At 44.6% G+C, this 15,245-nt stretch overlaps 1 long non-coding RNA gene across 1 annotated transcript in view; it reads right to left on the minus strand.

Moving 5' to 3' along the window:
- Positions 1-4,476: 4,476 nt before the first annotated feature.
- Positions 4,477-15,245, minus strand: part of LOC142604525 (uncharacterized) — a 32,898-nt gene continuing 22,129 nt past the window's right edge. Inside the window, exons 4-5 of the long non-coding RNA XR_012838389.1 lie at positions 13,874-13,999; positions 4,477-4,948 (exon numbers count right to left, since the gene is read on the minus strand). This is a non-coding gene — a long non-coding RNA (uncharacterized LOC142604525). The remainder of the gene's footprint in view (positions 4,949-13,873; positions 14,000-15,245) is intronic.

The following is a 15,245-nucleotide window of genomic DNA, read 5'->3' on the forward strand; positions in this document are numbered from 1 at the left end:
TCACATCTTACAAGAACTGAAACCAAAGGCTGTTTCCTGACACGGCAGCAACTGAGCCTGAAGAAAAGAAACTATCAGATGTTTCTGTGTAACAGCTGCATGTCAAAAATAGTAGACTAGCCAACAGATTCACTGTGCTACAAGCATAGGAAGCATACCGCCTCTAAGAAACATGTTTCTCATTTATTGGAAGTGGGCAAGTGAGTCCTTTTTCCATAATCACTTACAAGTGGGAACTGAAACCTTTCGATATGGAGATCTGCATTTGACATTATAGCTGTCATCTTGTTAATCAGCCACTGTGGCAACAGATACAACCTGATCATTGGGTATTTCTTTCCTGGCTGAATGAGAATTTGCCATTGTATTTGTTACTGTGCCACAACAGGATTAAAGACACATGCATAGACGCATCCTCAGGTCTGCATAAATAAGGCTGTTCTTAACCACATCCAACTTTGGGAGAACCAGGTTATGTCTACTCCAGGCATATCAAGCTTTTGGATCTTGCCCAGAAAGGGACAAAATATGAACTGGGAATTAGGACAGAGCAGTCAGAGTCATCAGGAATTTCCCTGTCTGTGGTTTGAGGAGGGTGACTTTGCTATCATTAGCTGCACTTCCAACCCTCCACTTCTTAGAAGACTGTTTTACAGGTACCGTGACAAGCCCTTAAGACGAAGGCAACAGGCGGTGTGTAAAGCCATGTAATTACAAGGCTCTGAGCTGCTTGAAGGGATTGTGGTACCCCAAGAGCCCCAAGGCAGTGTCCCAGTACCAGGCTGTTCATACAGTTATTATCTGCTGCCGTTTCCTAACACAGCAAAGTTCAGATGTCTGCACGACTTGTTTGCAGCACGGTGCTGACTGTCTCATGCTTTCAGCTGCTCGAGGGAAATTTTCAGGGATGTTGTCTGACTGAATTTAGACACACACACATGCATGCACACAAAGAATGTCCAAGCAGCTCACTCAGTAAAATGGCACTCTTCCCCTTGGGGAAGGGTGTCTGAGTTTGCCTTACTTCCCCCCCTTCTCCCCCCCTAAACTAAAGAAGGGAATTTTTCTGTAAGAAATCACTCCTATGTCACAGAATTTGGACAGTTGTGTGGCACAGTGAATGCTTTTTTTCCTCCCCCAGATGGTGGGAAATTGTTATTTTACAGCCTCCCACTTGATCAGTACACGGGTTGTTCATTGCCAATGAAAACCCAGGTGCTGCTGAATTCTTGTTAGTGATTCAAGCAGCAGTCTTCCCTCTGAGTCAAGAGAAAACCAATACCCCCAGAATGGTTTTAATAGGGGCTCTGTTGCAAATTGCTCAGACAAGACATAAAATTGAGGTCCTGACCACGTCTAGTCGTTAAAGATCCCATAGTGTTGTTTGCAGAGGTAAGAGCATGAGTCCACAGCAACTTTCCATTGCCTTCTGCCTATATTTCCATCCTCCTTCACTCCCTAACGTTGATGCAATGGTGTGCTGTCTCAAATGATTTGGGACATATCTGCTTAGTGGTGGATAAAGCCTTTTAGGGGTATTTATTGTTCATCATTCATTACCTTCCTATTCCAGGAAGTCAGGACAGTCCTTCACACATGCATGTATACACAACTCAACATACAGAGAGATAAAGCAAGTCCTTTCTTAAATTGCATGGGCAGTGGGGAGGGAAGTCAAGTGCAGGATGTCTCAGCCCTAAGCACCCTCTCCAGCACGAGGCACAAGAGCCTCTTAATTTTCTGTGCCCCTGCGCGCCAGCTAGTCCCCTGCCTGTTCAACCAAGCATACACTGAATGTCTTGCTGAGCTTTCACCCAACATGCTGACCTTGAAAAGTGCCTGGGCGTGTCTCTCCAGGGGAAGCTGGACTGTCCTAGGAGAAGAGAGCACACCCAGCTGTCATCTCGACACGTGTCAGGATCCGTCTGCCACCACTCAGTACCTCCTTCCTTGCAGAGGAGACTTCTGGCCTTTCTCTGCTGGGATTTCCTGCAGCCACCCCCTCTAGCCAGATCCAAAACAGCTGCTCCAGCCCAAGGCTGTTTAATGACATGGTCCAGGCAGAGGAGATGCCACCCACAGATGTGGGCTCAGGACCCTCAGGTTATGGCCCCATGGGGTCGCGGTGGCACCAGCTACAGACCAAGCACCTTGCCCTGCTCCACTGTGCTGTGCAGGTAAACACTGAGGCAGAGGCAACACCGCCTGCCCTCTGTACAGCAGCGAGACTTGTTTCCTCTGTCACACTGTGCAAGTTTCCCCCGCCTTAGAGATACGGCTTGCTGAAGGGTGCCTTTCCCCCTCCCCTCGTGTGGCTTCCTGCAGGGACGGGGGGAAGGATTCGGCTGTAGGAGAGATCCCATGTTGTTTAAGCCAAGAGGCACGCACGTGTGGTAGTAAAGAGCAGTGTCTTGCTATGCTCAGTAGGTGAAGCTGAAGTAGGTCTTCTGTGATCAGCCAAGAGGGACATGAAATTACAACAGAGGTTGACCTAGGGTAAACCTCATCCCATTTCCCCACTCATAGTGCCTCTTGACCCTGTTCTGGCATGTCAGTATGGTGGTATCTGCTCTTAGCCCTCACACTATTCTTGGCCTGGATATGGAAACTGAACTCAAATGTAAAAGGGGCTTTTTTTGATTTCCTCTGCACCAAAAAAAAAAAAAAAAAAAAAAAAGATGCCTTTATATAGATGTTCTCTGCATCTGGCTACCTCACCGCAAGTTACAGGAAATTGGTTGGCTGCCACTTAACACAGCTGTTAACACTTTGGACTAGCAGTAGCCATTGTGCTGATACTGGTTTAAATGAAAAGGATGAGGTATGCAATGGTTAGAATAACAACTGTCTCATGTTCCACAAAGACCATAGACGGCATTGGGATACAAGCCCCGCGTGCCTTACCCCACCGCTGCAAACATTGCTGGGGATGTGTAATTCTGCTTCACAGTTCTTCTGAACATCAAAGAGATTCCAACACATTAATAAAATGTGTCATAACAACCTGATGATACAGGATCGCTATATAAACATGACTAATAACTATGACGGTGTCCGGGGACCAAACAAAATCAAGACTGCACTCTGTACAAGGCAGCAGAGTCACTCCCAGAGAGTTTTGAATGTAAACAGAAAAGATGGATGAAGGCTAGGCGGGAAGGGAGTTACAGTCCTGATTGACTTGCTGAGGGAAAAAAAAGTAGGGAGGGATGTAAAACCCACTTTTGATATGGATTGAAATCTCTGCAGAGTTCTTAGAAGCATGTAATGACATAAATTGTTCTTACGGGAAAGTTCAGCTTCTCAGAGGTAGACTAATCACAGCAGGATCCATGTATTCTTGGGTATGATTGCCGACAGATTTCTTTATAAGTGATTGTTGACTTGATTTTGTCAATACTGATGACATTTTGGAAGATCTGATTGTAGAAAATTACTTTCAGTCAAATGATTAGGAATTAATTCAGTTCTCTTAATTATGTTCTTGATTTAAAAAAAGAAAGGTTTGACAAAGTTAGGGAACTAGTGATTGAAGCCATCTGGACTGAGCAGCTCCTACTCCAACATGCAAAGTCTGAAATTTGCTTAAGTCATAGATGCAAGCAAAAGGGACGGGGGGACTGTGCAGCAAAGGGCAATACTCCTTATAGTGCAAATAAATGGGTCAAATACAGAAAATTAGGAATAATTAAAGAGCCTACATGGAATAAAAAATGGGACCCATCAGCAACGAAAGGTACATCTTAGAGGTCAGACGTATACACAAAGAACAAAAAGTACCAAAAATCAACCTGATTTAGATCTTGCAAAGGAAATAAAAACAGTAACCTAACGTTCTTCAGTTATATAAATAAAAAGAGAACAAAAAAAGAAGAAGTGGGGGACACTCTTCGATGAGGGCAGCTTAGAAATCATAACTGCAGTAAGCACTCTGCCTCAAAACTCAGTGAATATTTTCCCTCACATTTCAGTGACGATGCAAAATGCGGTGGCAAAAGCAGTATGACTAATGGGAGTGGAAGGAAGGTGAATTGTAAATGATCACACCTGAGGTGGAAGCACAGCTCAGAGAGCTCACTGCCTTCAAACTGGGTGAACCGGACACTCTTCATCTTCACCTCTGAAAAGATTTGCATATGAAATTGCAGATCTGCAGCACAGGCCTTTAATGACTTTTTTTGTGCTTGGCTTATTTTGGGGCAATATGATTGGGGAACAGCAAGTGTAGTTCCTGTATTTGAGAAAGGCAAAAAAGCAGTCCAGGTAACCACAGGTCTGTTAATCTGATCTCAGCGTCTGAACTGAAGATTTATGTCTTATTGGCAAGTCAAAGATAGGATTAAATGGAAAATGAAATGAAAAAGTCAATAAGAATTTACCAAAGTTACATCATTTCAAGCTCATATCTTTCTCCCATGACAATAACTGATTTTTCAGACTAGTAGATCTTATGTACCCGGACTTCAGGAAGGCACCCGCTAGCATGTTTTATTGTGAATATAGTTAAAATAGATAAAATAGGGAGCAGTGTAAAACTGTCAAGTCATGTAGGGATCAGACATAATTGGACAGACTGCAGCCAGACTGGGAAGCACAGGGTTAGAGTTGGGATACTAATGTGAATTCCTCCAGGATCTGCAGGACCTGATCTGATTGAGGACCCAGGCAGTCCACGCAGACTTTTGCCACCCACATCAACTGGAATATGGCGCAGCCTGCCCTGCCTACCCACCTTTGGCACTGGCATGGCGTGCAATGGTGGTCTGCCTCAGGCGTGTGTCAGGCAGGTTCTGGCGTCCCACGGAGAGGGAGTCGCAGTGGGATCCACGGGAACAGGAGTGCTGGATGTCAAGGGACGGTTGGAAGCAGAAATGACATGAGGCTGGTGCTGCTCTCTTCTGAAGCAGGAGAACAAGATCAATTTGGTGGAATCTCACATTTCTTGAACCTGTGGAGGGGAAAAGGTAGCTCAGCCTTCTGCAAGGGGAAGCAAACCTTTGTGGGGAAGCTTAGAGCAAGTATTATTTTGGTAATACCACACATGGCCAAGAGAGACTATACCAACTCAGACAGGATTTTATACCTAGAAATGCAATAACCCAAACTTCTACGTGTTCATCGCTAATTGGTTTGATGCTGGTAAAGGATCTGTTTGCATCCTTGCTTTTAAGTGTAGCTGTTCAACGTGTTGTATGGCGTGTTGGCCCTGCAAGCACCTCCTGTGAGCATGTGGCTGATCAATCTCAAAGCTAATCTGTGATACTAAATTTGTTTGTCACCATAGCAAAAATGCTGATGCTCAGTTTATTCCCCCCAAGATCACCACCCAGGCATCTCATGTGATTTCCTAGCCAGATAACTGCATACTGGAAGGATGGTTTTGGTTAGCAGGGGCTGGCTGAAGCTGGTAATTACTAAAGGGAGCAGACAGACAAGTAAATAATAGGGAGAGAATAATAAACCAGCTTCGGGGGAGAAGAGGGTAGGGTGAAAGGCACTGGAGCAAGGACTTGTGGAAATGCCACTGAGGGAAAGCTCATGTGTGAACACTGCATGCTACCTCTATGCTGCAACCTTACTGCGAGCAGCTGGATGGAGCAGTGAGTAGCATCACACAGGGTATGGTAGCTACCCCGGGACTGAGCACTGACAAAAATATCAGCCCAAGCTCATGACGACCTGCAATGCAGCCATTCCCTGAAAAAGTTTGTCTGCCCACTAGTTATTCAGAGTGAGCCTTGTTTGGTTTCTTGCAGCAAAGCCTGCAAGCTGTGGCTCCACTGTGGCCATGGATGCACATCTGCACGTGCTGGGGAGGACAAAAAGGGGAACAGCCATGGAGTCCCTTGGGGGGAAATGTGCCAGGAGTGAGCAACACAAATGACAGAAAAGGGATGTGACTGCTCTCCGAGAATACCTGGAGAGGTAAACACCACGGAAGAAAAGAACGTAATTTTAGCTAAGAATAATATTGATATAAGGAGACATGGAAATATATTGGCCACAGGTAGATTTAGCTTGGAAACCACAGAAGATTTCCAGCCCTCAGAGGCCTGAGGTTGTGGTGCAGCCTTTCAGGAGGAGTGGGCTTCACATGGAGGGTGATCAGGCGTTGAAAGATTTTATGTGAAGGAGACTGGAAAGGGTACTGTCTGCTTCAGGAACACCGCTCCAGCACCACGTCTCTGTTATTTTTCAGAGTGGCCCCTGAACCTTTGAACAACCCTCTGAATTTAATTGCAGGCTTCCAAACAGCAGGCCAAAGTTGAGCAAAGTATTATTTGAATATTCGGGGAGGAAGTCTGGGCAATTCCCACATACTGATGCACCATACCACCTTCACACTGGTTTGAATCCCTGGACCAGGGATCCAGGCTTGTGATGTGCCAGGAACACTTCCTAGTCTTATACAGTAGATAGTATTTTTGGGCTCCGTTCTGGACTCAGGTAGACTGAGAGCAATTTCCATTGCTGTTGCAATCAGTACTGCACTGTCTCTGAGGAGGTGAGAAGAGGCAGTGGCAGAGAACCCCATGGTATTTAAACAATAGCCACCTTGTACCTTCAGTCACTGAGTATTACCTTGAAATATTTAGAGAACCCTAATTGCATATAGAAATTCTGCCTCCTTAATCCAGTCTTAACTCAATAGACAAGGAAATTAGCATGAAAGCCTAATAATTGTGTCTAGGATCAAGAGAGACAGACAGGTATTGTTTTATATTCACATTCTAGCAGCATTAGTAAGCAAGCACAAGGGAAAAACAGTTCTCTGTTGCAGTGTGTAAGAATTTTGGCAGGAGGAATAAATAGTGAAATCTCTGCTTGTAATTAACTAAGCTGTATCTGCAGCTTGTAGTATTGTCCAGAAGAATTCCCATTGCTCCAATTGAAGGTGCTTCAAAGTCCATTGCAAAGAACACACCATTGAAAAGTTTTGCTAGTAAGGTCTTTAATTATGGCTTTGTTATACATTTAATTTATAGATGAAAGAACAGCTATTGTAAGTTTGGCTGTTAAAAAGTCATATACGTTGCAAGTTGTTAAATAGGCTTCTTGCTTTTTGTTAATTCCCAAATATGTCAAGAAAGTCATTTAGTATAATGTATGTGGACCTTTTTTTTTCTTTCTTTCTTTTTAAGTTAGATTTAATTGGATGGGTACTGCAGTGAAGCAGAAATGGTGGCATGCATTTAAAATTAAATAATACAGGGCAGGATTTTAGATTTAAATTCTAAGACATCTAAAAGAGGCACAATCAACTTAAAAACAATGAGCGTGCTTAGCTCTTTGGACCTCCTTCAGTTAGCAGTAGCCTCTGCAATTGCCCTAACTAAAAGAGAAGAGCAGATTTTTTTTTTCCAGCCAAAAATGTGCCCTAATGTTGTACCTAATCACTGTTACTGCTTCCCTGATAAAGCCAAAAGGAGCCTCATCACAAGGCTGGACGCTTGCAGAAGGCCATTCTTTCCATGCAGAGCCCCCATGATAAAAATGCCTCCCTCCAAAAAGATCCGTATGTCACATAGAGGTGAAAAATTCTTTTCTGGGTAGTAAACAGGATAAACTAATGAATTTCCACCCTGGTCTTTCTTTAGGGAGTGCTGCCCTCTTGTAAAACAGTCCTATCAAAAAAATCAGCCTCTGTGAGAACCTGGATTGCAAAGCATTTAGTAGGTCCCACTAATTTTCTCCTCAAACTGTTTAAGAACACAGCCGTGTGATCAGAAATCTATGCCTATATTATTTTTCCCCTTTGGCTGCATGTGTTGACACCTAAAATTCCCAACAGACCCTGTGACATGCCAGGCACTGCTCAGGCAAATGAGGGTGCAGCCCTGGTGCAAGCCAGCTCATCCCAACAGGGAGCCCTGAGCAGATCTCGGAGCATCTCACTGAGAAATGGATTTAACACCAGCATGCGCTTCTGAACCTCTGATGGAGCAATGCCATGAAATGCCTTCTGATGATGAGATATACCATCTGTACAGAGAGTAAGCCTGCCAGCAGCAAGCCCAAGGGTGGCCTGGACAATATTTCAAGCATGGAGAACCCCGAGTGCCCAAAGGGGCCGTACTAGTGGCCAGGCTCGGTCATTAACTCAAGTGCTTACACAGAATTAAGAATGATGCTCATCAGGAAAGAAAGGAGAAAAACCAAAATAAGTTACTTGCTTTGTTAACCAAAGCCAGAGCAGATTAAAGATTGCTGCTTCCAAAGAATACATGTGAACAAACTGCACCAAACATTATTCATAAACAGCTGGCAAATGCATGTCAATTAATTCATAACTTGCTTGCAGACTTTTTCTGAGCAGTAAATGAAGCCACATTCACAAAATAAATTATTCACTGCAAATGATTCACCAGCCTTATAAATTACCTAATCCTTGATCTCTTTTTCCAAACAGAGCGGATGAATTTCTCTGGATTGTTTTTAGTGTCTGTCCCAGAAACTTAATTCTTTTCCAGTTTTTTATCCCTCATTTGGTTTCTATTACATTTTTCTTGCCTGTTATCTAATCCTAATGAGAATGGTTTCCTTCCTGACTTATTCCTTTCCAGCAAAGTCCTTGTTAATTGTTGTCTTCTGTTTGCTAAAGTGACTTTCTGCATCCTGGGTACTACATACTCTTTGCTGGTTCACCTCAACCCTCTTCATTTGCATTCTCAGTCCTCAGGGTCTCAGCAGAAACTGTCTATGCGACCCAGCAGTATGCTTTCAGCCACTTGTCACTACGCACTCGCACACTCATCTATACCTTGTAGCTTGTTTTCCCCCTTCTCAAATGCCACAAAGCCACCCTTTTACCATTTCCCATTCACTTAGTGTGTAAACAATTGTCCTTTGGGACATATTTACTGTCATTGAACTGCTGTCCGTGGCTGCTGCCATGCATGAAGTGTTGGATGATGGATCAGAGCATTACTGTTAGGTGCCCACAGGTGAGCCTACCTGGCTTCACAGCATCCACAGGGATGAGCACAGAGCCAAGCACATGCCTTTTCCATGCCCAAGCTTGCTGATGTGGCCGTGCAGGGGAGAGGGGAAAGGACTGAGTGGGGAGGGGGAACGGAGACGGCAGGACCAGGAGGTGGGTTGTGTCTGCACCTCCTGTGCTGGCATGGCATGGGCCAGGGCAAGGTGAGGAACACCTCCCAGAAGAAATGCCATTAACTGTCCTGCTCCCTGAGCTCCAGGAGTGCAAGGGAAGGTGTGGGTCTGTCGGCCCCGGATCCTACTGTCCGCTCCTCCCACGGTGGAGAGCCACGCACACTCCCACAGCCAGCAAGGTGGCTGAGGGCTTAGTCCCACCTTTTGTTTGCAGGGACTGATCTTATCTTCAGCTTCCCAGGGACTTTGCCCTGTGGCTGTAAGGCTGGGTCTTGAAAACCCCTTTCTGTAGGCACCAGATCCAGGGTAAAGTCCAGAGCTATTTGGAGACTATTCCCTCCTTTCCCTCTTCAGCTTGGGAGGTTTGCCTTTTCCAACTCTGTTTACTAATGGACACTCTGAGGCAATGAGGTATCTTGAATGAATTACAGTCACTGGTAAGTGACATCAGGTGCTGCTCACTTGTCAAGCTACTGGCAAAGCTGTTGTGATAAAGGCTTTTCCAATGATACAGAAGCACTACATTAAAATCTGTGCATGCTCCAAAATGTTTTGAGGTATAAGTGGTAATGTTTTTTTAGCTGCGTCCTTTCACAGAAGACAGGATTTCACATGTTAGTCTCTTACTCCTCAGAAAAATGAGTGTAGAGTTCTGCCAGGTCAGAGTGGCTCGGTTTTGTGTTCACTGTTCACAAGAGTAAATGACAGAGCACTGAATAGAGCAACCACAGGCAAAATTTTCAAAATGGCCAAGCTATAGAGAGCAGGAAAAGTCCACAGCCCAACTTCTGAGGCAGCAACTGTATTTAAAAATATATACACAAGACCTGGTACTACTTCTGGTTTGTGGTTAAAATCTTCTATGCTCAGAGCATGCACAGCAGCTAAGTCGAGCTTAACTGTCAGGCCAAGGAGTGACAATCCTGCTTATTTCCCATGGCCACCCTTTCTACAGCCATTTGTTTCTTAGTGGCTGCCAAGACAGGAGGCTAGTGCTTGTGATGATATCTTAAAAAGCCCCCTTTACCTGTTTTGATTTTTTTAAGGAATAGTCTTCTTATATTCAGTTCATAGACTGAGTGCGAAAGATCTGACAAACTGGTATGTTGAAGTTGCATTGACTTCCTCTCAAATTATCAATTATCTATGGTCCTGGAACAGAAACATTCTGTTGTTGCCCTAATAGGGTTTATACAAATGTAAAAGACAAAATTGCAAGCAGTAGAAGTGAGTGACGGTTAGCTTAACCACATCTTCTCTAAATTGGTGACACAAGCCAGGGTCCTAAAAATAAACATTGTAATTGCGGTTTTGGTTTCAGAGTTGCACAGTCAATAGCTTTGGTGCATGGAAAGGAGAAAAGAAAAAATAAATCTCTTTTTTAAAAAAAAAGAGAAAAAACTCTCAAACTGTCACAGTTTAAGCTATTCCAGCCTAGATACAGCCGCAATGTTACCTGCTGCCATTGAAACACTTGTTGAAACACTTGTTGAAGACCAGAGAAAAATTGCTCCAGAAGGGCTGTGAGGACCAAATTGATTTGCTCGTCCCTCCTCAGCCAAGCACTGAACTTGAACCACCATGAGGCATGCTTCCGAAGGATTTTGTTCAGCCAGGGTTTGAGTGACTGGCTTGCCAACGCTTGTTCTGTGTGACATGCACTTGCCAGCCCATCACTAACGAGGCTCTGAGGTTCCTTCCATACAAGACCAGAGCAGAGGAGCCACCGGAAGTAAACTCTGGTGCAGTGTGCAGACACATATACTACACCTTTCTGATTACATGTATCTGTACTAGTTGCTGCTGATTAGTCTGTATGTATTAACAACTGGCTCATAATTGCATTATCTTCTGCACAGTGAACTGATATCATCCTCTGCTGAGGTATCCTGGGAAGTGATGTAGATACCCGAGTCCAGTACCGATGCTGGAGTCCCCAGCACTGCAAGATGTTTGGGGTACGATGACAGGCTGAGAGAGTTGGGGTTGTTCAGCCTGGAGAAGAGAAGCTCTATGGAGACCTTATAGCAGCCTTCCAGTACCTGAAGGGGGTCTACAGGAAAGCTGGAGAGGGACTGTTTACGAGGGCATGGAGTGACAGGACAAGGGGTAATGGCCGTAAGCTGAAGGAGGGTAGGTTTAGATTAGATATTAGGAAGAAATTCTTTACTGTGAGGGTGGTGAGACACTGGCACAGGTTGCCCAGAGAAGCTGTGGATGCTCCATCCCTGGAAGTGCTCAAGGCCAGGTTGGATGGGGCTTTGGGCAACGTGCTCTAGTGGAGGGTGTCCCTGCCCATTGCAGGGGGGTTGGAACTAGATGATGTTTAACATCCCTTCCAACCCAAACCGTTCTATGATTCTATGATACAGACCCACCCTGCAAAGGGATTTTCCATGCACACTGTTTTGTGTGCATCTCAGCTTTGCTTTGTTACAGGAGAGGAAGGAGGAAGACAGGCCTAGTTAACCACAGCCAACTCTTAATTAAGTTGAGCTATTCTGTTTTGATGGAGAATTTACATGTTTTCGAATGAGGGGGACACTTCCACTCTCCTCACTTTTCTGCATCTAGAGCAGACAGGGTGAGAAAACAGCAAGAAAGAACATAAACTTATGGTTGCCTCCGAACCAGGTGTCTTCAATTATGAAATGTCATTACATTCTTTCAACCTGCTCACTACATTCATTTCATTTCTGGTTTTTGCCAAGAAAGAGGAAAAGTTGGAAATTTTCCAGCCAGGCCAGCTCTAGATGGACTAACAAGTTTGAATGCTATTTTTTTATCAAATGTGTTATTAAACAGCAAGGCAGCACTGAAAAATTGGTGCTGCTTTACCCCAGTAATGGTATGAAGTAGGGAACTTGCAGTATTGAGGAAGACTAGGCAGCTGATTCGAACAAAACGATGGTATGTGGTGACCTTAGCTGTCCACATACACACTGGGCTAATATTAGGGGAAATTTTCTGCATAGAAAAACTGTTTCTATGGCACAACTAGCTTTGACTTCATAAGCAGTTCCAGTTAAATCAAAAACAACAGAAGCCACAATACAGTTCAATTCTACCTCAGCAAGGGAAGAATCATACCCCAAAACTACATTGGTAACAGTGAACTTCAGACAGGGGAAATTCTAAAAATGGAGGAAGCGGTTGAGAAAGACCCTAATGTCAAAAACAGGGAAATTAAAATCCTTAGACTCAGCAGGGGGACTGAGTGCATGCCCTGCACAACCCATAAGAAGAGCTACAGAAGGTATGTGGCTAAATTGGAAAGGAAGCAATGGACAAAAAATAAAACAACGCACATGGGATTAAATGGCAGAGTTCAAGAGGTTATTCAAACCGTGCTGGTATGCACCAGAAAATGGAAATCTGAATCTAGTGCAGCTGAAAGAAACAGCATAAACAAATACAGGTAAGTTCTAAAGATAGAAATGAGAGGAATGAAATGAGGAGCTGAAGAGAGCAAGCAAACAGACAAAGTCTTAAAAAATATGTACGACATAAAAATGTCTTTCCATGTGTTAAAAAGCTGAAGCCCAAGAACAAAACGATGGGTCTGACTGTTCCCTGGGAAGTCAACTCAATTCAGGTTAATAAAGACACTAAAGGGAAGATTTCTCTACCATATTTTCTTGACTCTGTCTTCACCAGTGAATTCAGTGGTGAGATATCTGCCCCAGGGCTACTCTTTCCAGGTGCTGAAGATGATGCTCTGTCAGTTTGTCCACAAAGGAAATAATGGGACCGAGAGAATAGATATATTACAGAATGAGTGACACAGTAGGCGAGGTACTTCTCTATCTCCTGCTATGAAGTTAGTATCTATCTCCAAGAGCTAATCAACAAACACTGAAAATCAAAACCAAAGTATGACAAATCATTTCCATTCCTCCATTAGACAGAGGTACCACTGGAGCTATCATGATCATGAGGTATCATGAAACTTAACAGGTCTCATCTTGAAAAGCATTGAGCTCTTACACTGAATTAAAGATAATTAATCTTAAAGAGAATGTGTATATTGGGAGGGGAACTTTATTAACTTCATATCCATCAGAGCATGCACCGATGACTAATTGGCATGAGTGGAAAGGAAGTTCCTATATATGCAGATAATGTTATAAATAATCACTACACAGATTTGGTGAAGTACCTACAACTTAGTGCTGTTTGATACAGGATAGCACTGGAGGAACACTGCTACTCTAATGCAGCTTTGTAAAATGCCTGTTGTCCTACTCTCCTGAGAGAAAACTTGAGATCTGCATCCAGATTGTTGGTATCTAAGCAATAGTTCTGCTTCTCTCTCGCCATCAAGCATGAATTTTGTGCAGGTATGCAGAACAAATAAAGTATCCTGGGGTCTGACTGAGACACATCTAAGTATTTTCTGAAAAAACCTCTATCTGTACCTGCTGGAGGTCACAGATGAGGTTTTAGAGCTGCCTGGTGCAAATTGCTCTGTTATATACTACAAATAGATTAGCTGAATTCTCCAGTAATCTCTTTATGTGCTTAATGAAAATAAAACTTGACTAGACAAGACATGGTAAAACTTGCTGGTAAAAAGTGCTAAGAAAGAAGAGATTTTGAATTCCTCCATACCCACGTTTACCCATTACAGACATACTGCTTGCTGACCCCTAACATGTGATAAGACCTCTCCTGCCGTTCTCGTTTAATTAGTGCTACGCGGCGGAGCTCTTTGCAGTACATCAGTAAGCTTTCCTATCTGCCACGGGCATTACTTTACCTTTCGCGGTGGGTGCGCTGCATGGCCTCACTCCCCGCTCGCTGTTTCGCAGCACTGAGCAGGCAGGCGTCCAGCGAGAGACCGTGCAGTGAGTGGTCCTCGTGCGGTAACGGGCCCTGAAAATACCTAGAGAAAGACAGGATTCAAAATTTCATCCGAGAGAAGCCTTTGAGAGTTGGATGCCCAAATGCCACTGACCTGAACTTCAACTCCCTGAGGCTCCTTTTAAAATTTCAGTCTAAATTTCAGCCAGCCAATACCTGCTAAACACCATGGGATTTCTTTCGACACGCAGGACTAAGTAATAACAGACCGCAGGGGTAAAAGAAATACGTGGCCATGGTGGTCTTCATTTTTCCAGACCCTGTGATGAGGGGTGCATGAAGTTTGCAGTTGTTTGGGCTGCAGGATCCTCGGTTCGTTCTCTGAGTGCCACGCACTGCATCAGGCCCATTATCATAAGAAGAATTCAAAATGCTTTTGTAGTTTCCCCTGGGTTTTGTCTCTGAAATTTTCCCAGTTGATCCACTTTAAATTAGACAGCAGTTTCTGTGCCACTGCTCTTGTTAAGGAAGTAATATTTTTCTGTATATACAATGAAATATTTTAAATACTTCCAGGGTGTCTCTGAGAGCTGTTGAGCTGTTTCTAGCACTTATTTTTAATTCTGCATGAAAGGGAATTCCCAGCTGAGTTACAGTTTTACCACCTAAATTAGACCTTCAAGCAGATTCCTCAGCCGCAGGCGGAGGCTTCACCTCCCAGCAGCCTGACACGAACCAGTACGCTCAGAACCGGGCACTCGTTTTTCACCGAGCAGTGTTTACCTAATTAAGAGCTCCTCAGTAGTCCCTGGTTAGTTAATTGTGTCATTAGCAGCAGTTTTGACATGAGGAACAACTTCTGTCTGGAGGATCAGGCTGGCTCCTGCTCGCAAAGCCCGGCGGAGCATCTCCCCGGAGAGCCGGAGGCCGCCTGCCGCAGTTTGTACAGCGCACGTCTGAGTAATTGGTCCCCCGAGGGGCTGCCTCTTCAGCTGCCAGTGGGGATTGTTTTGCCTTGTGAATAAAAAGCCGAGCTGCCACGGCTCCTCTGCCGCATGTTAAGTCGTGGCTCCCGTGCACGGTGGCTCGTGTGAGGGATTAGATGGCGCAGGGAGAGCGAGCGCTACAGCTGTCCTCTTTGCCGTTTGGCAGCTCGCAGCAGCGTGAAGTTGCCAGGCCCCAATCGAAGGAGCAGCTCTGCCACCCTGCAGAATGGCAGGACGCTCGCAGGTGCCGAGGGGCTGACCTGCCGCGAGGTGACAAGGGGTGGTTCAGCTGGACCAGAGTGCGAGTGGTCTGGGATCCCTGCACCGATGGCAGGGATGCTG

The sequence above is a fragment of the Balearica regulorum genome, chromosome 1 (genome assembly GCF_011004875.1).
Source record: "Balearica regulorum gibbericeps isolate bBalReg1 chromosome 1, bBalReg1.pri, whole genome shotgun sequence".
NCBI lineage: Eukaryota > Metazoa > Chordata > Aves > Gruiformes > Gruidae > Balearica > Balearica regulorum.